Below are 25386 nucleotides of genomic sequence, written 5' to 3'. Positions count from 1 at the left end.
AGCTTTTATTGCAGTAATGCTGGGGAATGGACATAGAATATCGGACCCAGGGAAGGCTACATAATTTGTGGGACCAATGCAAAATGGGGGACCCCTTGTTCAGTAAGTAGGGAAAATGTGCCAGTAAAGACACTAAAATATCAAGCATTGGCCTTTCTTTTACGATAAGTATGTTTGACTTATCATGGTATTTTATATTTGCTACTTAATGTCACTCTAAATAAATATTTAATCTTACTATGCATGTTTTTATTGTTCATTGCCAGTTTTAATTGAAATACAACAGCATTGAACTCAAATGTGGAGTTGCTGAAATTACACAATTCTTGCTTTGTGACTTGAACATCATTTGTTGTTACCAAAACAGTGGAATTGTGACATACAACTAATTTCACTGTTTTTATTTTGTCTCTCAATGTGTGCACATCTTTTAAATACTCTCTACCTTCGGCTTACAGATGAGTAAGGGAGGAATGAAAGAAGGAACTATGGTTGCTCTATCTTTCCCTTGCCAACTATGACATCATTTCAGTATACAGTAGGTCCTCCGGTGACATCGGATATCCGTTCCTACGTAATGCAACGTAATGCGATTTTCGCCATAAGTTGGAACCCACCTACATAAGCACCTACGTCACTCACATGGAGCCCATACACAGCAGCAATGAAGTGAACAGTAAAAAAAAATTAAAAGATAACATTTCCTGACCTTTACTTGTGGTAAATAAATAATAAAAAACATAAAGCACATATGTACATACGTCGAAATTAGATAGATGATAGATAGATAGATAGATAGATAGATAGATAGATAGATAGATAGATAAATAGATAGATGATGGTGATGTAACCACAAGATGAAGTACATCGAGTCCGCCGTAACCCGCGGACTGCCTGTAGTGGTTGACTAATCCAGGGAAAGAGAGCACAAGAGAAAAAAGGGTATAATAAAGTTTCCTGGTCTTTTGTGTTTCTTAAAAGACCATTTCCTTCTTTCTGTGTTTGAAGCAAATTTTTGGTCCAAATGGAAAGTATGACCTCTCAGGGCTGTCAGGGCCCTGCTTCCTCAACCACAGACACAACGTGCGTACCTGTACTCACACCGACTTTTGCTAAATTCCCAAGCATCACAAATCAACTAGGTTCTATGTTCCTATTTCAACACAAATACTGTATGAGATTGGGGTAGCAAGGGATGGAGTACACTCATATTGCACATATCTGTTCTGCTTATGCGCATGCTCCATTATCCCATTGTTCTTCACTTCCAAAACACAAGTTTAAACCTCAAATGATTAGTCATTTCATGACGGTGAGCGCAGAGCATTAAACCAATTGCAGGGCCCCATCTGAGTGTGGGAACCTGTGCAACTACACAGGTCACACACCCGTGAGGCCAGTCCTGCCTGGACGTGAGAGGCCACAGCAGATAGAAGCCTGGAGATCCTGGACTTTGAGCTCCATTCTGTGACAGGGATGGGGCCTTGGGTGATCTCAGTTGGGGAGAGGATGAATAAGGCCTTTGTTGGGGGAAAAAGAGATGGAGTTTTGGGTGAATAAAAGGATACATTATTGTACTCACCAAAGCCTGTTATTTCTTCCTTCACGGGAAAAAAAAAAAAAAAAAAAAAGACTATCCTCTCAGTTTGGTATGCCATATGACTGAGTCCTGTCCAGGGGAATGTGGGCAGAAGGATGTACAGCAGGTCTGTGCCTGGACAGTAAAAACTTTTCCCATGATCCTCCCTCTCTTCCTTCCCTGGTCTGCCAGGCGAATGCTGTAAAGCCAGCAGAAGACTCCAGTCTCCCAAAGGGATGGCTGAGCTAGTTCAGAGAGGTCCTGAATCTCACCAAATGTTTTGAACAACACACAAGCTTCTAATGTGATATTTGGGCTTGTTTATTACAAATGTTGGCCTTTTACAAATAGAAGAAACTGCTAGCCTCATAATAAGCTATTTTTAATTCAGGGATTTAGCATCATGGGGGCTTAAGTGGCAACAAGACAAATCAAGTTAAGGATGTCAGCTGGTCTTAGAGACTGGACAGACATATGGCACAATTCAGGGATGTGAAGATTTTGTTGGTGGCAATCACTGGTTCCAAGGAGCCCACGGGTTGATTACAAAACTTGAGAATAAGGCTAATCATGGATGTTTATGTTAAATAGCTATAGTTTTAAAGTTGGTGGGCCATGGTGGCTGGGAGTGAAGAGTGGAACGGGTGACCTTTCAGCACACAGGACACTCAACCAACTAAGCCACTCCTGCTGGGCCAAACATGCACATTAAAAAAATTATATATATGTGTGTGTGTGTGTGTGTGTGTGTGTGTGTTTATTGATCTCAGAGAGGAAGGGAAAGGGAAAGAGATATAGAAACACCAATGATGAAAGAGAATCATTGATTGGCTGCCTCCTACATGCCCCCTACTGGGGATTGAGCCCGCAACCTGGGCATGTGCCCTTGATGGGAATCAAACCCAGGACCCTTCAGTCTGCAGGCTGACGCTCTATCCACTGAGCCAAACCAGCTAGGATAAATATGCACATCTTCAAAAATAAAATAGCCCTGACAGGTTTGGCTCAGTGGATAGAGCATTGGCCTGCGGACTGAAGGGTCCCAGGTTCGATTCCGGTCAAGGGCATGTACCTTGGTTGCAGACACATCCCCAGTGGGGGTTGTGCAGGAGGCAGCTGACCAATTCTCTCCCATCGATGTTTCTAACTCTTTATCCCTCTCCCTTCCTCTCTGTAGAAAATCAATAAAATATATTTTAAAACAAATAATAAAAAATAAAAGTTTAAGCACAAGGAAAGTGATTTAAATAAAATATTTTAATGCTGAAGTAAACAGTGATACCAATAATGAGGCATTAATATCAAGGAAGAACTTGGGAGATCAGGGATTGTGTGTGTACTACCTTATATCACACACAACCCCCAATATGTGATGCATAGCAAGTATTCAATAAATATTTCTTTATGGGCTATTCGGTTGTTGTGACTAAAACGTCATACAAATATTGATGTAGTAGAACATGCCACCAAGTCTGTCTCAAGTTCCAGTTCTCTTTAGCAGCCCTGGCTCACCATCCAAATGATTGTGTTCTGAGGTCTCTCATAGCCACATTTCATCACAGTTGTGACAGCATTGAAGTGGCTGAGTAAATGTAGTGCCTGTTCATAAAATCATTTCAAGTAAAAGGCTTCAAGATCCTTTCAGCTGTTATTCAAATCTATATCATCATTTACTGTAAAACATAAAACACCAAGGCCTCATATATTTCTTCCCTCATTGAACTTAACACTAGGCAAGCTATGTGACAGGGCATAAGGTTGGTCACTCAGAATTTGTGTCCTCAAGAATTCTATCCTTTCTCTAAATTGTGGGTAATTGGAATTGATGGTCTCATGAATTTTAAGGGACTTAAATGCATTAGGCTAAAAATTTCAGGCTTTGAAATGAACAGGCCACACACGGTGGGTGCAGAAAACTGGGAAGTGATTATGTTTCTGTTTTGAGAAAAACACTTTGCCGCTGCTGACATTCTGTAACTTTCTATTACAGTTTCAAGAAAAGTAAGCCAAACTGGTTGCCATGGAAACGACTATGATGTCACAGAGGATGATGACTTCTCATCATCTACAAGAAGCAGGAGCAGATGTGCTTGTAAGAAACAATGAACTTGTTTTCATACAAATGTTCTCAAAATAAAACACAAAAGAAGAAAAATACCCTGAGCACATATTGTAAAAAAAAAAAAAAAAGAATTGCTTCTAAATAGAATGTTTTACAACGTTTTCCATAAAGACTCAGCTGCTCCTCAAAGCACAACCAGCTTGAACATGGATAGCAGACGTGAAATTACAGTACTCACAAAATTAGTATTCAGGTTGCACAATCTCTCCTTTCAAAGGCTCCAAGCATACTTTATGCATGCCCAATTACAGAAGCAGGTAATGAGAGAGATTCTGATTTTCCTTCCATTGTTGTTATTGTACTGAGCTAGATAAAGCTTGATAAAATTGCTTTGTTAAAAGTAAATCTAAGCAATAATTTATTAATTCCATTGAAAAGATCTTTTGGCTTTTATTATAAGATGCATTGGATAATTTTTTGAAAACACATTATTCTGTCCATAGAGATGGGTAGCAACATATCAACTTTTAGTAAAGAATCAAAAGCTCAGTAACAATTAATAATCTGCAAGCTACAGTATTTCTTTTTACAATTTTATTATTTCATACCACAATTAATTTTACTAAAATTATTGGAGATTTTTAAAGAGGATAGTCAAAGTTTATGACTCTGATCTTCTGAAATGCATAGATAGGATAAACAATATATCAAACGAATGGGTTGTGTCAAAATATATTACAACGCTTCCTACATCACGTTAAACTTAATCCTATGCTTTGATGCTCATTTGATGATACCCTCCTACGGTAAGTCTTCAGATTCTCAAATAGCACCCACCAAAACCTCAAATATTTCTTAGAATTTATTAAAGTTAAATAATAAAATTAATTATAATAAAATTCTCACTTCCTGCAGAAAAACAAAACAAAACAAAAAAGAAACCTCCATCTAATTTGTAATATACGTCTGTATCTATAAAAGCCTAAGTGACCATCTGACCATTTGACCGTTCAAACAATACCTATGATGCTCACTGACAACCAGGAGGTAGACGCTCAACACACTGGCATGGAAACATGGAACAGACGGATGAATCTCAGAGGGAAGGGGGAAGGGCGAAAGGGAAAGGGGGAAGAGGAGAGAGTGGGAAGAGATTAACCAAAGATCTTATATGCATACTAGAGGCCCAGTGCATGGATTCATGCACCAGTGGGGTCCCTTGGCCCAGCCTGCAGGGATTGGGCTGAAACTGACAGTCCAACATCCCCTGAGGGGTCCCGGATTGCGAGAGGGTGCAGACCAGGCTGAGGGACCCCACTGGTTTACAAATTCGTGCCCTGGGCCTCTAGTTTGTCAATAAAAATTTAGAAATCTTATATAGCTAAATGAACTGAGTGGAAAGGAGAAAAACTAACAATTCTGACAATTTCTAAAGAAATCAATAGATTTTATTGAACAATATTTTAAATGAAAACATAAAAATAAGTGTAAGATACATTGGGCTAGAATTCTGCATTACTATTAAGTAGTAGCATATACATTTAATTTTACTTTCAATTTGATGTCCAAATTGAAAATTTATTTTTATTAAAATAAAAATTGAATTCATTAATATCATTGAGAAGTGCAAAATGCTAGAATTACATAAAATAAAAACAAATAAAAATAAGGAATAAAAATTAAAAGTTCACTAAGTTCTCTAACCTGACTTAAAAAAATTTGAAATTAAGTAACATGTATTTTTGAAACATAGACTTTAACCTTAGTTTTAGTTCTGTGATCATATTGAAGTTATACACTTTTATTTTTGGAGGGTGGAAGAATTCAGTTTACCTGATGAAAAGTTCTTGGGGCAAAAGATTACATAAGTTAGACCACTGCAGTCCTTGGAAATAAACAATGAAGGGACTAGTGATTTATGGGAGCATCTGGACAATCCTTTGTCTCATTCTGCTCCTTTGTTATCCTATTTAAAATTTTCTTTTTAAAAAGAATTCAAGGCTGGAGCCCAGATGGATTGTTTCTAATGTCAAATTCTTTCTCCCCCTTTTTATTGAACTTATTGGGGTGACACTGGTTAACAAAATATACAGGTTTCAGGTGCACAACTCCACAACACATCATCTTTACACTGGATTGTATGTTCACTACCCCAAGTCAAATCTCCTTCCATCAGTATTTATCCCCCCTATACTTTCCTCCACTTCCCACAGCTCTCTCCTCAAACTAACTTTCTTTTTAAAGTACATGATATGAATATAGTACTCTAAATGGACACCAATGTTTGAATTGTATAGTGAGAACTGAAATACTATGATAATATAACTTCTAAAAAAGAGGTCTAAAAACAGAAACACTTTAAAAAAGATTTAGGAGAAACCAAATGTGTGTTTAATAAGTGAAAAAGACAATAATAGTTTAGTTGATTTAGATAAATTGTGAAGACCTAAATAAAAAAATAGCATAGATATTTGAAAAAAAAAAAGAGAGAAAGGGAAATGCATTAATGGGCTTTTTAATGAATGAACGACTACACAGCATTGGAATATTTTGCACTACTTTATTGATGAAGGATTCCATCTGTATAATAATTTTTATTAGCAGAGATTATAGTAAATCTGTGTAAGTCACTGTGTTAAGAAATAAGAACCTTATAAAAAATAATGACCCAGTTTTTCTCTAAAATTGCTCTAAGATTATAAGGGAGTTAAGACACATGAAAACATATATTTTATTGTGAGCTAAATAAAAACATGTAGATAGTATATACTAAGTTAACCTAAGTGGAATTACAAAGTATGCATTTATAATACTTGGTAGCAACATAGTTCAGAGGTACAAATATCATAAAACATGATTTAATGAATCAACAGAACAAAAGCTACTTATAATGGTGAAAGAAAATGTCTTTTTATATACAAAGGTTTCTGTTTATAATTAGGTGGGTTTTTTTGTAACTTTCATTAAAAATGTTTAAATCAATGTTTTTTTATTTTAAGAACTCCCAATGAGGGTGAACAAATACTGGGAGAGATATCTCATTTTGCAAATTACTATACACCTTGCACCCCTACATGACAGACGGTTAATTTAGCTTTTGCTGCTATGTAAGGTTTTTCTTGTCAGTGACACAGATGCTGTAACTTACAGTTGGCTATCTGTTTAAAAAAATCTAAGTCTGATCTATTGTATTAGGAGGATAACATTTTGAAGAGCAAGCATGAGGAATGGGTATCCAATCCATGTAGGAGAGAATATGTATTTCTTTTTTAAAAATGGGGAAATATTTTAAAAATTAGAAAGGGAATAAAAAGAAAAAATTAAGTATGAAGCAATAGTCTGCTTTTAAAATATATATATTTTTTTCAGAGAGGAAGAGAGAGAGAGAGAGAGAGAGAAACATCAATGATGAGAGAGAACCACTAATCGGCTGCCTCCTGCACGCCCCCAACCCCACTGGGGATCGAGTCTGCAACCCGGGCATGTGTCCTGCACTGGAATCGAACCCAGGGCCCTTCAGTCCACAGGCAGACGCTCTATCCACTGAACCAAACCAGTTAGGGCCAATGCTCTGCTTTTATGACACTATGAAAACTAACTGTACAACTACAATCACACTAATTTAAGAATGTCCTTTGCAAAACTGCTTTTCAGGATATTTGGTTGCTAAATTTATTAAAGAAACACAATATAACCCTAACCAGGTACAGAGCTGTTCTCAGCCTTGATTAGATCAGTTACAAATATTAACTCATTTAATCTTTATTTAATTAATAAACCTTATGAGGTAAATTCTATTATTACTCTATTCATTTAGCAGGTGAGGAAACTGAGAGAGTAACAAATTTGCCCAACTGTGAAGTAACAATTAAGTGGTATAACTGGGATTTGACCCACTGGCCTTCTGGGCTGAAGGCTTTTAGTCACCAGGGGAACAAGGACACTTCTCTCAGTATGACCTGGGGCAAATTCCTCTTGGACCTCTGAACTGGGAAATGTTGTGTCTGTGTTTGGGCTGATGGTTTTGCAGGCTCCCTAGACAACTAGTTCAATTAGTCTTCTGCCAGGTGGTTGTGAGTTCAGAACTGAGCATGTGTTCAAGTGTCGCTTTTTCATAACTAGAATTTCTTGGTGCTTTCTCTTTCTCCTTTGCTTCTTGGCCTCTCTTATGTTACACATAGTTTTTCACCTTATTGTTCTCTGAATTTGCTGGGACTGCAAACTCTTTTAGGAAGTACCAATAATCACTTCTAAGAGTAACCACAAATCAGTTTTGAAGAGAGCACCAGCCTGTTTTCCAATTTATAAATAAAAGAGCTACAGGAAACCAGACATGGCTACTATCAATCATTTAAGATAAGGCATGGCTAAACTCAATTGGAAGGTCACCTGAAACCAGTGGTCTTAACTTCTTTTAATATTTAACAATAAAAACATGCACTATTTAACTAAATTTGGCCTTTTCAAAGGGTTCATTCTTTCCTTCAGTGGCACTAGCAGAACCATTGTTTACGAGGCCCACTTTATATGGTGAACATAATGATAATGGTGACCTCGTTACGTTATCATTAGAGATAAAATGATGCCATGTCCTTCTATCTTTCATCAAAAGCAAAGTTAAATGATAGAGAATAAAACCTGTGATTCTAGATGACTTGCTGTTATCTAGTCTGACTTCTACCACCAAGGAGCTAGTTAACATTAAGAAATCATTTAAATTTTATGGGTTGAGTATTATATGATTAAAATACATCTTCATTACACAATTTCACCCCTCCTTCTACTAGTAAATAGACACTGATCACTCCCTGATATTATCCTTTTATCCTACATAATAAAAACCTAATATGCAAATTGTCCCCCTGGGCGGTCATTTGACCAGGAGTTCGACCGCTCACTATGATGTGTGTTGACCACCAGGGGGCAGCGTGGAACATGGCGGGCATCAGCGATGCTGCACTGGCAGCAGGCGACAGTGGAGGTGCTGCTGGCCCCAATGGCCACGACGAGAGTGGGACCACAGCAGGACGGTGGAGCAGTTGAGCAGGCAGCACCAGGTCTAGGTGGGTGCGAGTGGAGGGCCCAGTTGCCCCACAGACAGCAAGCAGCAGTGGCTGCAGGAGGGTGGGGAGGGTGGGGCCGCCGCCTGGCTCCCAGGCACTGAGGGAACTGGGCAGGGGGTGCACCCCAACCGATCACTCTGCAGACTGCGACCAGCAGCTGGCAGGCCCTGATCGCCCACTGGGGCCGGACTCCGGGCTGGGACAGGGAACTGGGGATGGGTGCTGGTAACCAAACTCCTAGTGTCCGGGGAGGGGGACTGTGACCACTTGCCAGCTACGTGGGCAGGGGGTGACAGGGACGGAGGTGCAGTGAGAATGTGGAGTGTCTGCTGAACTTGCTCTCACTCCTCCTGCTACCCTCCCCCAGGATGCCAGGGATCATGCACCCAGGAAGCCCCTGCACTCAGGTGCCTGCGAGGAGCCCACCACACACCAGCCCAGCCTCTTCCAGGTGAGCTGGGCCGCAGCTCCTGGGACTGCAGGAGCCGGTCAGGTTCCCATGGGTTTGAGCAGGAGCCTATTTGCGAGGCTGGCCAGGAGAGAGCACACCACCTGCCCAGCTTCTGTGCAGCGCCGCTGGGTGGCCCAGAGGCCCACGCTGTGCCCAGGCCCACGGAGTCCTGCTGTGCTCACCACATCTCCACATGGGGAATTGGGCACCGTAACTCAGGTGGATGGGGTGCATGAGGACCTGGGGGTCAGCTGGGACCTGCCCTTCCATGCCAGAGGCTAGCACTTTGATCTCCATCCAGGTCTAGGGACCACACCCATGCATGAATTTTGTGCACCAGACCTCTAGTTCCATATATGAAGAAATAAGAACCAGAAAAATGAGGTGGATCAATCAGAGTAAATCAGAATCACAGATGCATGACTTCTATAATTTTTTATTTTATTTTTTACTTAAGTTATTTATTGTTTAAAGTATTACATAAGTCTCCTTCCCCCCCTCCCCATTGACCTCTCCCCGGTGGCTCCCACCACCCCAGCACATTCCCTCACCCCCCTACTGTTTTTGTCCATTGGTTATGCTCATATGCATGCATACAAGTCCTTTGGTTGATGTCTTACCCACCCACCCTTCCCTTGCCTTCCCTCTTAGGTTGGATGGTCTGTTGGATGCTTCTGGCTCTATTTTTGTTGATCACTTTATGTTGTTCATTATATTCCACAGATGAGTGAGATCATGTGATATTTATCTTTCTCCAACTGGCTCATTTCACTTAGCAGGTCCAGCCATGCTGTTGCAAATGCTAAGAGTGCCTTCTTTTTTACAGCAGCATAGTATTCTGTTGTGTAGATGTGCCACAGTTTTTTAATCTACTCACCTGCTGATGTGCACTTAAGCTGTTTCCAAATCTTAGCTATTGTAAATTGGGCTGCTATGAACATAGGGGTGTATATGTTCTTTCTAATTGGTGTTTCTGATTTCTTTGGATATATTCCCAGAAGTGGGATTACTGGGTCAAATAGGAGTTCCATTTTTAATTTTTTGAGGAAACTCCATACTGTTTTCCACAATGGTTGAACCAGTCTGCATTTCCACCAGCAGTGCAAGAGGGTTCCTTTTTCTCCGCATCCTCTCCAGCACTTGTCATTTGTTGATTTGTTGATGGTAGCCATTCTGCCAGGTGTGAGATGGTGCCTCATTGTCGTTTTAATTGGCATCTCTCGGATGATTAGTGACTTTGAACATGTTTTCATATGTCTCTTGGCCTTCTGTATGCCCTCTTTCCAAAAGTGTCTATTTAGGTCCTTTGCCCATTTTTTAATTGGATTGTTTATCTTCCTTTTGTTAAGTTGTACAAGTTCCCTGTAAATTTTGGAGTTTAAGTCCTTATTGGAGATAACAGGTATGTTCTCCCATGCAGTGGGCTTTCTTGTTGTTTTGTTGATTATTAAGAAATCAAGCATTGCAGGTACATTTCATCCTTCTCCCTCTCATCCCAGAGGTTAGGGCTATTCTGAAAGAGGTGTCTTTCTTTTCCATTTTATTATACCTTTACTACATATACATATGTATGTAAATAATACATAATATTGTTATTGTTTTCAATGTTTTTAACAATAAATGTAAGAATCGTGTTACAATTGGCTTATTTCACCCAACATAAATATTTTTAAGTTTATCCATCTTGACTTATGTAGTAATATATAACTGCTATAAAATATTTCAGTGAAGTGATTCACCTCAATTTGTTTATTCATTTTCTTTGTAAAAAATATGCTTTTATTGATTTTTTAGAGAGAGGGGCAGGGAGAGGATTAGAGAGATAGAAACATCAATGAGAGAGAAATATCATAGGTTGGCTGTCTCTTGCATGCCCCCTATTGGGAATTGAGCCCACAACCCAAGCCTGCACCCTGACCTGGAATTGAACCAGTGACCTCCTGGTTCATGGGTCAATGCTGAACCACTGGGCCACACCAGCCAGATTTATCTATTTTCTTAAATAGTGGCTTTCAACCTTTAATTTACAGTAATTTAATTTAATTTTTATTTCAAAGAGGGGAAGGAAAAGAGAGATAGAAACATCGATGATGAGAGAGAATCATTGATTGGCTGCCTCCTGCATGCCCCCTGACACCCACCTGGGGATCGAGCCCTGACCAAGAATCCAACCATGACCTCTTGGTTCATAGGTCAATGCTCACATTTTATGTGTGACCCAGTAGATATGTGTATCTGTGAAATCAAAGTTTACCTTTTTATTTATCCCTTTTATATGTGACATACTTTATTCCATTCTATTTCATTTTTAAAAAATACTGGTTATGACACACTAAGTATATAGTCTGCTGATGAATTACAACCTGACATTTGAAAAACACTGTTCTACAGAATAGTTTTCAAACTGCTACAACACTCCCAACACTGATATTCCCTAGGATGGAGTGGGAATCTAGGAACAGATGAGTGAGTCCAGCTTAGAAGGTTTTTAGGCAATGAAATATGTAACTAAATAGGAGTATATTAAATATGTGGAGAGCTTAGGTACAAAAAAGAAGTTTGTGAACCACTGTTTTAGGCAGGGAAGGTGATTTCTTGTAATGAAGTCATTCTGAAAAATTGTGTATAGATTTTAAAATAAATGATTCATATGTTTAATTGATGCTGCAAGGTTACTACTTTTAGTATCCCTATGAACAATCTATTTGTAAGTAGGATTGAATATTTTTAGAACGTGACTGAAAACCACTCATTTTAACTTATACATTTATTTGTCATGACGATAGATGAATGTCCATAGCTCTGGAAAATGGCTTTATCTATATTTCCATAAACTACATCAGTAAACTTTATGACTCAGTTGTATTGCAGTATATATTTGCAGACTTAAATACAAATGACTCATTGACATAAAGGTCTATGAAGATGCTGTAATGAGAATTTCTATGTTTAATGGAAGTGGGATTATTTCTTTTTTTAAAAAAAGAATCATCAGTTCCAATATGGCTGCATGTTATATTGGTCTCTGAAGGTGCATTTTAGCCTTATGGCCATGACTAGAGACATAAGAGTAGTTTGCTTTTAGCAAGGTTGTCAATTTCTATTTGCTTTTGGGAATTATCATCTGACTTCACTCTTCCTTTATTCAACAGCTCTCCGTGTACAATGCTTGGCAATAGCTAGTGACTTCCATGAATAAACCAGTCTTCATATGACCCAGTCGCTGAAGCTGCCTTGTTTTCTTACCCTGATTTTGAAGGAAGTACTGGAGTTGAGTTGGCAGCAAGAAGGCCAAATCTGCCAAAGTTCGGAAGAAAGAACACTCAAAACCTAAGTGAAGGGGAAGAAAGTGTCAGGAGTCTATCACCCCAGTTAGGAGCCTTTTTATGGCAACGGATCTGCAGGAACTGGACCCTTGAATCTTTCACCTTGTAATACAGCAACTGCTGCAATCTCTGGCTACAGTGTAAAGGTATAAATAATAATAGGCATTTTTGACCTCTGAAATCATGACTATCCATCTGTTTCCTGATTAAAGGAGGCAGCAAGTTTGACAGAAAGATTGAAATCACAGACTGGAGCTCCAGGTGAAGTCACTCACCTCTTCCACACTCACAAATTTTTTTTTTTTTTTTGGTTAATCTTCACCCAAGGATATTTGTCCATTGATTTTTAGAGAGAGTGGAAGGGAGGGGAAAAGACAGAGAGAAACATTTTTGTGATAGAGATACATGGATTGGTTGACTTCTGCCCAGGAATTGGGCCTACAATCAAGGTACCCTTGACAGAAATGGAACCCAAGACCCTTCAGTCCATGGGCCAGCACTCTATTTACTGAGCAAAACTGACCAGGGCTCTTCCATACTCTCAATTCAAACATTACTTGCTGTCTCCTCTCCACTTATCCAGTATCCCACTGCTCCTTCTCTTCCCAAACATTTCTTACTATAGTCCTTGAAATTCCTCTCTCAGGTAAAACAAATGAGCAAGCAAATGCATCCTGTCTTCTCTCACTTAAAAACAAACAAACAAAAACATTTCTTAATTAAAGAGCTCTTCCTTGAGGCCACTCCCCTTTAAAGTCGGATGAGCCTATAACTTAAAGAAACAAGAACACTTTTAAGAGTAAATGGGGGTACTATTCATACTTATGTCAGGGCAGTGCCCTCGGCGGTCCCGAACTGTCTCTTGCTTCAACAGTGTTTGGATAGAACAGACCCAGGGATGCCCCTTCTTCCAGCCTCCAGACACTCTACAGCATCTTATCCAGTCACCACCTTCAGAACCACTTCCGGGACCAGCCAACATATGGGTTTTTGTTTTTGGGGTTTTTTTTTCTACCTTATCTCTTTATTGTGGAGCAACCATGAGCTCCCAAATTCCTCAGAATTATTCCACCTAGCCAACCTGCATCTGCGGGCTCCCACACCTACCTCTCTCTGGGCTTCTACTTCAACCTTGACGGGGACTCTCCAGGACGTGGGCTACTTCTTCCAAGAGGTGGTGGAGAAGAAGCGGGAGGGCACTGAGCGTCTGTTAAAGATGCAAAACCAGTGCGGTGGCCGCATTCTCTCCAGGACCTGCTGAAGCCTCCCCAAGCCGAGTGGGCAAACCTCAGGATGCCATGGAAGCCGCCATGGAGGCCGCCCTGGCCTTGGAGAGGAGCCTGAAGCAGGCCCTTTTGGAGCTGCCTGCCCTGGGTTCTACCCACACAGACCCTCAGCTCCGTGACTTCCTAAAGAACCACTTCCAGGGTGAGGAGGTGAAACTCATCAAGAAGATGGGCAACACCTGACAAGCATCCGCAGGCTGGCTGGCTCCCAGGCAGGGCTGGGCGAGTATCTCTTCTAAAGGCTCGACCAGGAGCCTGTGGAGGCCAGAAGCCTTTGAGAGGCCCTCTGCATCCCCTGGTGTTTGGCTTTTACCTAAGCCTCTCCCTGAAACTACTAGCCATTCTTTTAACCAACCTGAAGCCCTCTCCATGCATTGGGCCAAATGAAACAGTAAAGCTTTCTGCAGCAAAAAACACACACACACACAAACAAGGAAATAAAAATAAATAATAATTATGTCAGGCAGGGTTGTTATTGGCAAATCTGATGATACGGTCACCCTACTTATACAGGTGAAGGCAACTTGTTTTCCTATGATTCACCTAGTTCAGGTGAGAAAATGGGGTCAGCATCACCCTTACAATCCCAAACCATTTTTTCACAAGATTTACACTTTTGTATGAAACTCTTCTGATGCTCCTTGTTTCCTGCTACCTGTTACTACCCTTCCTCCTAGCTATTATTTATCAGTTTATCAGGGAATCATTCTTCAAAGGCTTCAGCAACTAGTTCAGTATTTTCCTCTGTTTTCCAAGACACAAGATTATCTCCTGATTAACCTATCATTCTCCTGGTAATCCAACTCCTAGAAGCCATAATTTCTTGCCCTCTATTCTGGATCCTGGCATCTTGTACTCCATCAGAAATATCAAGTTTTTTTCTCACAGTCCTCTATCTGTTCATATCTCTCACTCAGTATTCCTTCTTAGACAAGTTCTTCAACCTGACTGTGATCCAAGGCCTCTATAGCCCTCTACATTCTCCCACCCATTGGTATCCATCCATCAGTACTGTATCCTTCTCTGTGTAGCTTACTCAATTGCCCATTACTGAAATTTATTTCCTTCAATTAAACTAAACTTTGATCCTTGTTTTCCAGCTCCCCACTTTCTATATTGGATCAATCCTTTCATATTTTCCAAGACTAAAGCTGGACTGTGAATTCAGTTATAGTATTGAGAATATTGATGGATTATATCTGGTCACCAGCCTCAAATGGTATTTCTATTCTGCCCATCAACTTTTCTTTCTTTTTTTTTTTTTAGATTCTTTCACATTTCTTCATAGAAACTATTTCAAGCTTAATTGCTCTTCTTTTTTAAAAAACAAATTACTGATTTCAGAGAGGAAGGGAGAAGAAAGGAGAGATAGAAGCATCATTGATGAGAAAGAATCATAGATCAGCTGTTCCCTGCAGGCCCTCTATTGGGAATTGAGCCCTCAACCTGGGTATGTGCCCTGACCAGGAATCAACCGAGACCTCCTGGTTCATAGGTCGACATTCAACTACTGAGCCACGCTGGCCGGGTTTATTCACTCTTCTTAAATGTTCGATGCAGTCATTTTCCCCTTTACTCTCAGAAATAACACTGACACTGTCTTCAAACCCTCCTCAATTTCCCATCATGTCAAGTACTTACTTGCATTTGTACCCATCCTTTCTTGCTTCTCCTTAGTACAAGAGGTATCTCCTCTCCTATCTGAACATAGTTATTTCACTTGTGCTCCAGATCCTTTTGTCCCCTCAGGGACCAATTTTCTTCCATCCTCAATATTTTACTTGCTCTTGACACCTTCTTATCAGCATTGGAACATCCTAAAATTTTACTTAGAAACAAAAATTCCCTCAAGCCCCCACTCCCATATCCTCCTCCAGCTTCTAGCTTCTGCCGTTCCTTTTATAGCTAAACTAGAGGCCTGGTGCATGAAATTTGTGTGTGTGTGTGTGGGGGGGGGGCGGCAGGGTCCCTCAGCCCGGCCTGCACCCTCTCCAATCAGGGACACCTCGGGGGATGTCCAACTGCCAGTTTAGATAGGATCAGGCCTAAACTGGCAGTTGGACATCCCTCTTGCAATCCAGGACTGCTGGCTCCTAACCGCTCACCTGCCTTCCTGCCTGATCACCCCTAACCACTCTGCCTTCCTGCCTGATCACCCCTAACCACTCTGCCTTCCTGCCTGATTGCCCCTAACCGCCTCTGCCTGGCTGACCGCCTCTAACCATTTTTCCCTGCTGGCCTGATTGCCCCTAACCACCTCTGCCTCGGCCCCCACCACTGTGGCTTTGTCCTGAAGGATGTCTGGAAGGACGTCCAGAAGATATCTGGTCTATTCGGTCTAATTAGCATATTACCCTTTTATTAGTATAGATAAAATTGAAATTAGTGTCTGTATATACAGTCTTTACTTCCTCACTTCTTATTCTCTCCTCAACAACTCTAATTGGTTTTATGCTATCTCTACAGGCAGTATCTGTTGCTGTTAATCTCTTCTCCTCCTCAGACTTCCTGGTTTTCCCTCAGACCTCTGAATGTCTCCCTTAGACAGCCTATCTGAAAAGTACTGCTGTCCCAATGAATCTCCTTAAGCTGGCTGGCTTGACTGAGGTTGAATGAGTCACTGAAGTTCTAAAGAAGGCGAAAGAATGAGTTCATGATACTCTCCAGAGTCAAAAGAGAAGTCTGGCCAGATGACAAGGGTCATACACAGAATGGCATGACCTTAGTGAGCTTCACTGTCCAGATCCTGGCCTTTAGCCTTGTAGGGTGCAAAGGGGGGGGGGACCTTTTTTCTGTCAGTGGCCACTTGGATATTTATAACATCATTTGCGGGCCATACAAAATTATCTACTTAAAAATTACCCTGCTATATTTGGTCAAACATTTCATTAACTCATCCCTAATGCCTTGGCAGGGCCAGACCAATGATTTCCTGGGCCATATATGGCCCTCGGGCCAGGTGTTCCCCACTCCTGGAAAGAAACTCAAGTTCACAGATTCATTATTGTTCTTAAAAAGGACAAGGAAAAATGTCTAAACTCATAAGAAATAGCTGTACAAAACCCCCAAACACCTTTCATTTATAAAGAAACATAATTTTCAAGTATATTCTCTCCATATAGGAAAATAACATGGGAAGTAAAACTATCACAAAGTTGCTCCTGTTGGATTTGAGTCTGTCAAGGGGTTCTATGCATGACAGACTGTCTAATGGTGCCAGGCCACCTCCACATCACGAGGGACCTCTCAAAGCAATAATCCTAAAGACTTGGGAGAGAGGTGCCCTCCCTCATCTATGTTAGATTAGGGAGAAAGATGACTGCTGTTTAAATACTTAAGTGGTCTTCTGTTCAGCATTCACTCTCTAACATAATATCGGGATGTTATTTTTTAAGATTATAAGTACACCAGTTCCCATGTTCATTTTATCTGTTGACTATTTCCTAATCTCTGGGGAAGCTCTTCTCTCTTGGGGAAGGCTATTCAAATGCTCTAAAGCAAAGTTCCCCCAAAGCCATTGATCAATTTCATAAATAGTATTTCTGGTATTAAATAAAAATATTACTTATTTTTGTTTCTAGAGAAAACAACTGCCATGAGAGAATAAATATGTAACTTCCATATCTATCCAAACGGGGACAGAAAAAAAACTAAAATAGTACAGTTTTACTTCTCTACTCCAGTATTCACTGTATTTGTAGATTAAAATGGAGAGAAAAGTCCTAACAGCCCAGGCTTCACTTAATAGATCCTAGAAAAATGTACACATTGACCTTCACTACAACTGAGAGCTACTCTCCACTAGAAAAAAATTCTGTTTCTTGAAATCCAAAACGTCACTTAAGAATACCATTTAATCACAATGTTCACCACAGAAAATCAGTAATTCATTCTTTGAATGACATATAGATGAAGTTTACAAAAGGGAGAAGTGTGATGCACCTGTGTCTGAGAGCAATGAATCAGAAATGATCCCCTTCGAACAAAATGTGCAATTATGTTTGGGTATCCAGAATTTCAATTTAAGTTCTTGTCTAGATTCCTTTGTCACCATTAATGATTACTCAATTCTTTATAGGAAGGTTATCATTTAATTCTCAGTGGTTCTCTCATGTCACTCACTTGATGGACCAGGTCATAGAAGCTACAGATGAATATCTGATGTTAAAGCATTAAATGTCAAATAGGTCATGTTCCCCACACAGACAGGCACTGGATTTGGCAGAGTTCTGTGTTGATAACGCATTCGATGAACCTTCTAGAAGACCGTGGACATTCAGTTTTCTTTTCAAGTGGTTTAATATTGGTATGTTACCCACCAGGTTGTTAATCAAAGTGCTGGAGTTAACTACAGTAACAGGTTCATATGATTAACAAATATATTTGGCTATTAAGGAGACAGCATAACATGGTGGTGATTTTATGGGCTTTCTAGAGTGTAACCCATGCCTTTGAGTCCAGCTCTGACATTGTGAGACCTTGGGCAAGATAATAATATCTCCACACATATGTAATACCTTAATCAATAAAGAAAAAATAAAATAATAAAAAAGATTTTAATATCTCCAAGCTTCAATTTTTTTCATGTGAAAATGGTGTTAATATTACCTCTTAAAAATAACTGTGAGGGCTAAAAGAGGTAATGTATGAAACGTGCTTGTCATGACACCTGGCATAAAATAAGTGCCTATAATGATGATGATATATACGACTCTCCCAGTCATATAAAATAATATTCCAGTGAAGCCATTTCTGGAATATAGTTTATAGGACTTTTGATGATAGCCTTAGTCTACCAAGTGGGACTTTCCCAGGTGTCTATTACCTCACCACGATGTTAAGTTTTTTTTTGTGTGTGTGTGTTTTAAGTACCTTTTTGAACATAACTGCTAGGGGGAGAGATACTGATGGTGTTATATCATATTCACACATCTTGTCTTAAGACAGTTCAGAATGCCACACTAGTCTCTATATTAAGCTAACCTTTCTCTAAACCACAAGTCATGAGAATTGGAGGAGGTGACATTTGACTTCACTACCTGTAAATGACCTTTCTTTGATTCGTCCCCCTCTGCCGCACCGCAGGCCCCCTCTCAGAGTTGTCAAGCAGGAAATGGTTCTCCATTTCTATCCCTGTGTAGCTTCTAATTCCCTAGGTTGCTGCTTTCTGTTTGTAATGCTTCCTTCTATTTTTCTCAGTCTGTACAGAATTGTTTAAACATGTGATCAGACTCTGCTGTACTGTGAAAGGATTTCGGTTTACAAAGAATCGAGGCTTCTTACAAACACTGGACATGTAATTCCATGAGTTTTTCACGGGATTAAAAAAAAATAGGATCATACACCTACTGGCACTAGCTTATATCCCAAATATTCTCCTTGAGATGCAACTAGCCATCACCTGGCTTTAGACTATAGTTATCTCCAGCAAAGTCCAAACGTTGGCATTACAGATTTTTAGGCTAGTCTGCCCTATTTTCACCTCCCAATTCCAAAGTCAAATAACCATTTTTGGTTTTCCTTCTTTTTCTCGTGTTATTATATTGGATCTAAATTAACGCACTCTAGACAGTGCATTCTCCTTTTACTGTTAGCTTTTTTCTTCCCTTGTACTAACACTTTCTTGGAGGTTTCAATAACCTTATTACTCTTTTGTTTTTTGCATTTAATGATTTTAGGGCTTCTAAGAACGTTCTTCCCAATGCCTTTTAGAGTTGTTTTGTGAGCATCAACTGTCTGCACTTGACCCAGCTCAAAGTTCTTTCATTTCTGCAATTAATGGAACTCATTTCCTCAAATGCTGAACTACATCTACATTTTATTTTATTTTTTTAATTTTTTTTTACATCCACATTTTAAAGCAACTATGGCAGCTTTTAGTGACATCTTTAAAAATGTGCGCTTTCCTTTTTATTCAGAAACCTCTCTAGTCTTCACCCCCTTGGTCTAACTCGCACAACTTATAATTCTCATTTGTGATAGAGATAGCCTATCATCTGTTCTACATCAATACCAAAACGTGTTCTCCAGAAGAAATCTGATATTATCCTATCAAAGCGTGAATTTAAGTCATAATGTTACCTTTTCTAGGTACAAGAGCCTTATCTCGAATTGCAAAGTGACACTCCTCAGGGTTGCTAAAAGAAACTGTTGTTCAGGATGGAGAGAAAGAGAAGACCCTTACCCCCCAGACGGACCCCAGACGGACCCCAGACGGTAAAATGGACCAGGAAGGCAAAGTTGTGAGGTATTAATATGCTTTATTTATGACCTGGATGTGGTATCTTAGAATGTTTTCTTTGAAACTATGTTTCCCATTCGGGCTTCCTTGCTTCTTCACAGTGCCGATCTAGGTCGACAGGAGAAAGTGAGCCCATTGTTCCACATCTCACTTAAGAGAACACCACTTCAAAGCGAAGATCACCACCGCCTGACAAAAATCAAACACGTTATCAGTTTTAAAGCATTGTGCCTGTGTTGATCTCAACTTTTCCAGGGATTCAAGTTATTTTAGGGCACCTACTCTGAATGACTATGTTCCTACAGCTAGAACAATAGAACCATCTAAAGAAAACTTCAATATATAATCAATTTCCAAATTTCCCCCCTTAATATTAGCAAAGTACTGTAATGTTTTGAATTGCACCTTCCTACCCTCTGCTAAAAACAAAACCCAAACTTAAAAAACAGAGTTAATTCCTTGAACAAACAAAAATGCACTTTTATCCAAATTCCTTTAAAGGGTACTAGGGCTTTTAAATACAAAACAGATAAAATAAACCATCCAAAGAAAACAAAAGTAATACTCCATAATGTCCCTTTTAGCTACACTACCTTTAAAAATTTTTGTTTTGCTAATTGCACCTAGTGGTTATAGAATTACATCTGTCGCATTTCTTGATGGTCAATCTCGTTCATGAGTAATCAGGTATTAACATGAAATAATTTATTTATGAAACAGAGGGGACACATATGTACTTAACCAAATTACATTTGATATACAGTTTTAATCACTTTTACTATTTATACTTGTAAGTTGTATATCTACCAATTTATATCACACTCTTCACATGAACCATAAGCCAGAGCTAAGTATATTGTATTTATAACGTGATTTAGGATCTAAGATTTGAACAAGTTCCTTTTTTAAAATATTTTTTATTGATTTTTAGAGGACGAGAGGAAGGGAGAGGGAGAAACATCGATATGAGAGCGAAACTACCTCCTGCATGCCCCCTACAGGGATTGAGCTGCAACCCAGGTATGTACCCTGACCAGGAATTGAACCAGCAAACTTTTGATGTACTGGACAATCACCAACTGAGCCACATTGTCCAGTGACCACATTATTGATGGGATAAGAATGTATCTTTGATATCTATGCATTTTGTCCCTTGAAAACAGTTTAACACATGGGAACTAGGTATGTGATTAGCTCTATATTCATCCATTCAGCAAATGTTTTTTGAGTAACAACTCAGGCCAAACATTTTGCTAGTTCTAAGAAAACAGTTGCTAGCAGGATATACATCATCCCTGCCCTTAAAAAGATGACATTATAGTGACTAAAATATTTACAAATTGTATAGTGAAGGAGATGTGCAAGGCACTACTATATGAGTTGGAGCTGGGAAGGCATGGTTTCAGCGGAATGGGGCTGACAGGATCAGGAAGAACCCACTGTGTGAAGTGAGGTGGGGGTCAGGTATGTTTTCTCCCCACCTCCTCACCCCCATCCCCAAAGTGAAAATTGAACTATCCAACTGGATACAATGGGCGAATAGGAGGGTACTGTACTTCCCTGGTAGTGCATTTTTATGCACAGGCTAACTATACGTGTACTTTAAAAATGTGTGCAGTGTAGTTAGGGTAAAAAGTGAAAATATGCTTTCTAACCAGCATAAAAATACTGTTGAGAAAAGCTCTGAACAAAGTGAATTACTGCAGTTCATAAAAGGTTACTTCCCGCAAGTGGAACCCTGAGTCTCAGAGCCAGGACTATTCAACTGCAGAGGATGAAACAGAACCCTTAGCTGTAGTATGTAAACATAATCTTGACTTCTTTGGGATACATTGGATATGCCAGGATCTGCAAATTAGAAAGGAACATAGGATGTTAAAAAGAGGAGCAAGTTTCCACTAATGGTCTAATTCTCACAAGTGATCATTTACTATCCTAAATTCTGGGAGCTAATACACCCTCCCCCCAAACCCCACCCCCAATTCCTGGGGAGACAGAGTCACCAAATGTAAAGTGTCTGAATGCTTAGCCACTAGAGGGAGAGAGTGTGCCTCTGGTGATTAGGAAGTCAAAGAAAGCAACTCCTGAAAAGGATAGTCTTTCAAGGGAGCTAAATTAAGCTCTAATCAGCCAGGGGGCAAGGACTTTATCAACTGTGGTAACGCTGGGTAACTTTAGGATAATTCCTTAAAACTTCATATTGGTTCCTCTTCTATTAAAGAATTAAAATGCATAAACTAGCCAGACATTTCATTTTCAGTTTTAAGTCATCTTTCCTAAGGACCTCCATAACTTTGTAGATACTTAAACAGTCAGGCTGAGTTTTTAGGAGGGATTTATGGCAATTTAGAGAAGTTATGTTACCATTTATATACTGGGAATCAAATTCCACTTTTCTAAGATAATTTAAGGTTAAAATATTTGCTATCTATTGGGATGATTAAAATGATTTGTGGAATTCTGTTGTCTTTCCTAAAATATGTCATCAAGAAAATTACTTGTATTTACCTAATTGACAGGTTAAAACAACAACAACATATAACTCATCAGAACTGCAATTTCTCTTAAAATTGTCCTACTAAAGTCATTGGTAGCCTGAGCCCAAATAATTTGCTCTCCAATAAATATTGGTTCATCTTGTTTTCAGTATGGCACCAACTATAATTTTTCCTAATTCAGTAACCAGCCTACTGGTTTCACTTGTCTAATAAACCTTTAAAAAGTAATTCATTATAAAATGTAAATTTAGTATAGACAAGTTATATACGGTATCCATTACATAGTGTGCATCAACGTGAATGAATTCCTCCAACACAAAATCTAAAGGAAAAGACATTATCCAAAATTTCCCAGACATACAGAGTAGTGCTTAAGATATAGTTAATAGTTAATGATTTTATTTTCAATGTGTCATTTTCTATCCTCAGCAGGAAAAAAAAAAATAAAAAGCAACTCAGCAACTATTTCTGGGATTCTTGGAAGGAGGAGCTCGGTGCCCGCGCCTCCTCTTTCAGCATTGATTTTCCTCACAACCTGTGATACGGTTTCTCAGAAACGCTGTAGGGTAGTCCTACTAATTTCGTGTGTTTTTTCAAACTTAAGCCACCCAGACTCCACAGTTCAGTATTTTCAGATCCTTTCATTTTCCTTTTCCCTTTCATTACAGAAGTCTCTATTCCCTCTTTTTGCAAATGTGGCCAAGAAAAAAAAAAAAAAAAAAAAAGCCAAATGCTACTATGTGTAGCAAGAGCACACATTTAACTTGATCTATTTCAGTTGTTCCCAAATCAATTTTAAAAAGCTGTGCGATAACGAATGGTGGCTACTGATGGGCAGCACTGGGCTCTAACAACTTTCTGGACCCTCACGCGTCCCTGGGACTGGGGTGGATGTGGCAGCCGCCCGGGGACGAAGACGCCAGCACACGCTCTAATTTTAAAACTTGCCCCGGGAAGCACTTCCAAAATAGTACGCGCTGAGCTGCATCTCAGACCCGACTTGCCCTTCCCATCCACTCCCGAGGACCCCCGCATCCCGGTCCGCGCCCCGGTCCGTCGGTGCCGTTCACCGGGATCGCGCCGCGGAGTTTATTGCGAAGCCCAAGTGGGTGGGTCCACGCGCACCGCCCGACTCGGGCCAGGACGGCCAGCCCCGAGCTCCGCGCCGGGCGCCGGGATCGCCGCCGCTCCCGTGGCCCGGCCTCGCCACGGCTCCCATTTGGAAAGAAAACTTCACGCGGCCGAAATGAGCCTCCCCTCTCCCCGGCGATCCTTCCTTCCCGGCCGGCAGAAAACGTGAGATTTATGATGAGCGGGGGGCGGGGGACGGGTAGAATGAGTGGCTCGGGGTCGCGGTGGGACTCTAGGAACGCTGGTTACCTGGTGGCCCCTGGGGGGGGCGGGGTCCGCCGGGGGCGGGAGTGCGGGGGTGCGGGGAGCGACGAGCCCGGGCGCGCGCGGGGGTTGGGGTGGGGGGGACGCGCGAGGCCAGGCGCGCGCCGCCGCGCCGCCGGGGCCGCACTTGTCCTGTAATCGATTGCCGAGCGCGCCGAGCGGCCCGGCGCGCAGACCCGCGCCCTCGCGCCCTCCCCGGCCCCCGCGCGCGCGCGCGCGCGCTCACTCCCACCCTCCCCCACGCGCGCGCGCGCCCCCGCCGGCCCGCACACACGCACGCACGCGCGCGCGCACGCACGGCCGCCCGCCGGCCCGCGCCCCCTGCCCGCCGCCGCCGCCGCCGCCGCCGCCAGCCCGCCCTCCGCCCGCGGGCGTCTGCGCGAGCCCGGCCGGCCGGCGGGGGAGATGTGCTCCGGCGGCGGCGGATCGGTTTCTCGGGGTTTGACCAGCTGTCCCGGGCTAACCCTGCTCCTCGCTGAAGATGGAGGAAGTAAAAACAGGATTACCCTTAGCTACGGCTCCACCGCCTTAGTTCCCACCACCCGCCGCAGTGCACAAACACACGTTAGGCACAGGACAGACAGCCCGAGAGAGGACACACTAACAGTAAACACACACAAAAGGGTGATGGGAGTGTGGTACTGCATGCGCTGCTGAGGTAAATCTCCGTTTGGCTTTGGCGTGGGGAAGAGCAGCTCTTGTTTTATTTGTCTTCTGGTTCCGAGGTTGTCGAGATAAATGTGTGTGTGTCTTGATTTGCAAAGGTCGGGGGGGCGGGGAGCGTTTTCAAAGTTAAGTGTAATTATCTGGCACCTCGTTTTGCACGGTAATGTGATCAAATGACTTGTTGCTGTTAAGCAGGGAGGAGGAGGAGGATGATAATGTGGGTGTTTTTCTCCGGGAGCGATGGCTGGTGGGGATGAGTAGGGTCCTAATGTCTGTAAAGGGCGCCCAGGGAGCCGGGCTGGCGACGGTGTCCTCTGCCTTCACGTGTCGTCCCCTCCTTGAGATCTGTTTCTGGGATGTTAATCGATTAATCAGTTCTCGCCTCTCTAGCTGTCATGGATTCGGACTTGTTTGGCTTTGTTTTAACTTGAATTCCAAGAAAGATCGGGTAGCTTGGCATAGATTGCAGCTGTCCAGAGAGAAGGTAATAGCCAGATCCTGTTGGAATTTAATAAAAACAAACAAGCAAACAAACAAAACAAAACAGGTATGACACATGCAAAAAGGCAGCAGCTAAGTCACTTTGACAGGTTCCATCTAGGATGGGCGAAAGAGATGGAATTAAGATTTCTTTCTTTCTCTGTTTGCCAAAAACACAGTCTTGGGAAGTTGGCCTAGGACCTAGGTTCCTTGCTGGGTTCTGCCTGACTGTCCCTCCCCTCTAACCCCCCCACCTTTTCTTTCAGTTTTCTTGTCTTAGCTTTTGGTCGATTCTTAAAGAACCGGTGGATCAAGTTTTTTCTCTTCTTGTTAATCGCA

General features: G+C 41.2%; 1 protein-coding gene and 1 long non-coding RNA gene across 14 annotated transcripts in view; one reads left to right on the top strand and one right to left on the bottom strand.

Annotated features, from left to right (window-relative positions):
- Positions 1–20010: 20010 nt before the first annotated feature.
- LOC118662158 lies at positions 20011–24097 on the bottom strand. The gene is made up of 2 exons (XR_004969606.1): positions 23887–24097; positions 20011–20197 (listed from the first exon to the last, which is right to left on the bottom strand). It is a non-coding gene; the product is annotated as an uncharacterized LOC118662158 (long non-coding RNA).
- The window catches only part of IKZF2 (IKAROS family zinc finger 2), a 149898-nt gene continuing 148010 nt past the window's right edge, over positions 23499–25386 (top strand). For 8 of the 13 annotated variants that reach the window (XM_036320763.1, XM_036320756.1, XM_036320766.1 and 5 more), the window contains exon 1: positions 23664–23802. The gene's annotated coding sequence lies outside the window, so the exon portion shown is untranslated. Of the gene's footprint in view, positions 23803–24274; positions 24560–25386 lie in introns of those variants that run through there. The other 5 variants (XM_036320764.1, XM_036320759.1, XM_036320767.1 and 2 more) reach the window with 4 other exon arrangements.

This window comes from Myotis myotis, unplaced genomic scaffold, assembly GCF_014108235.1.
Source record: "Myotis myotis isolate mMyoMyo1 unplaced genomic scaffold, mMyoMyo1.p scaffold_m19_p_8, whole genome shotgun sequence".
In the NCBI taxonomy this organism is placed as follows: domain Eukaryota; kingdom Metazoa; phylum Chordata; class Mammalia; order Chiroptera; family Vespertilionidae; genus Myotis; species Myotis myotis.
Note: the sequence above shows the minus strand (reverse complement) of the source record. Positions and strands in the feature narration are given on the sequence as shown.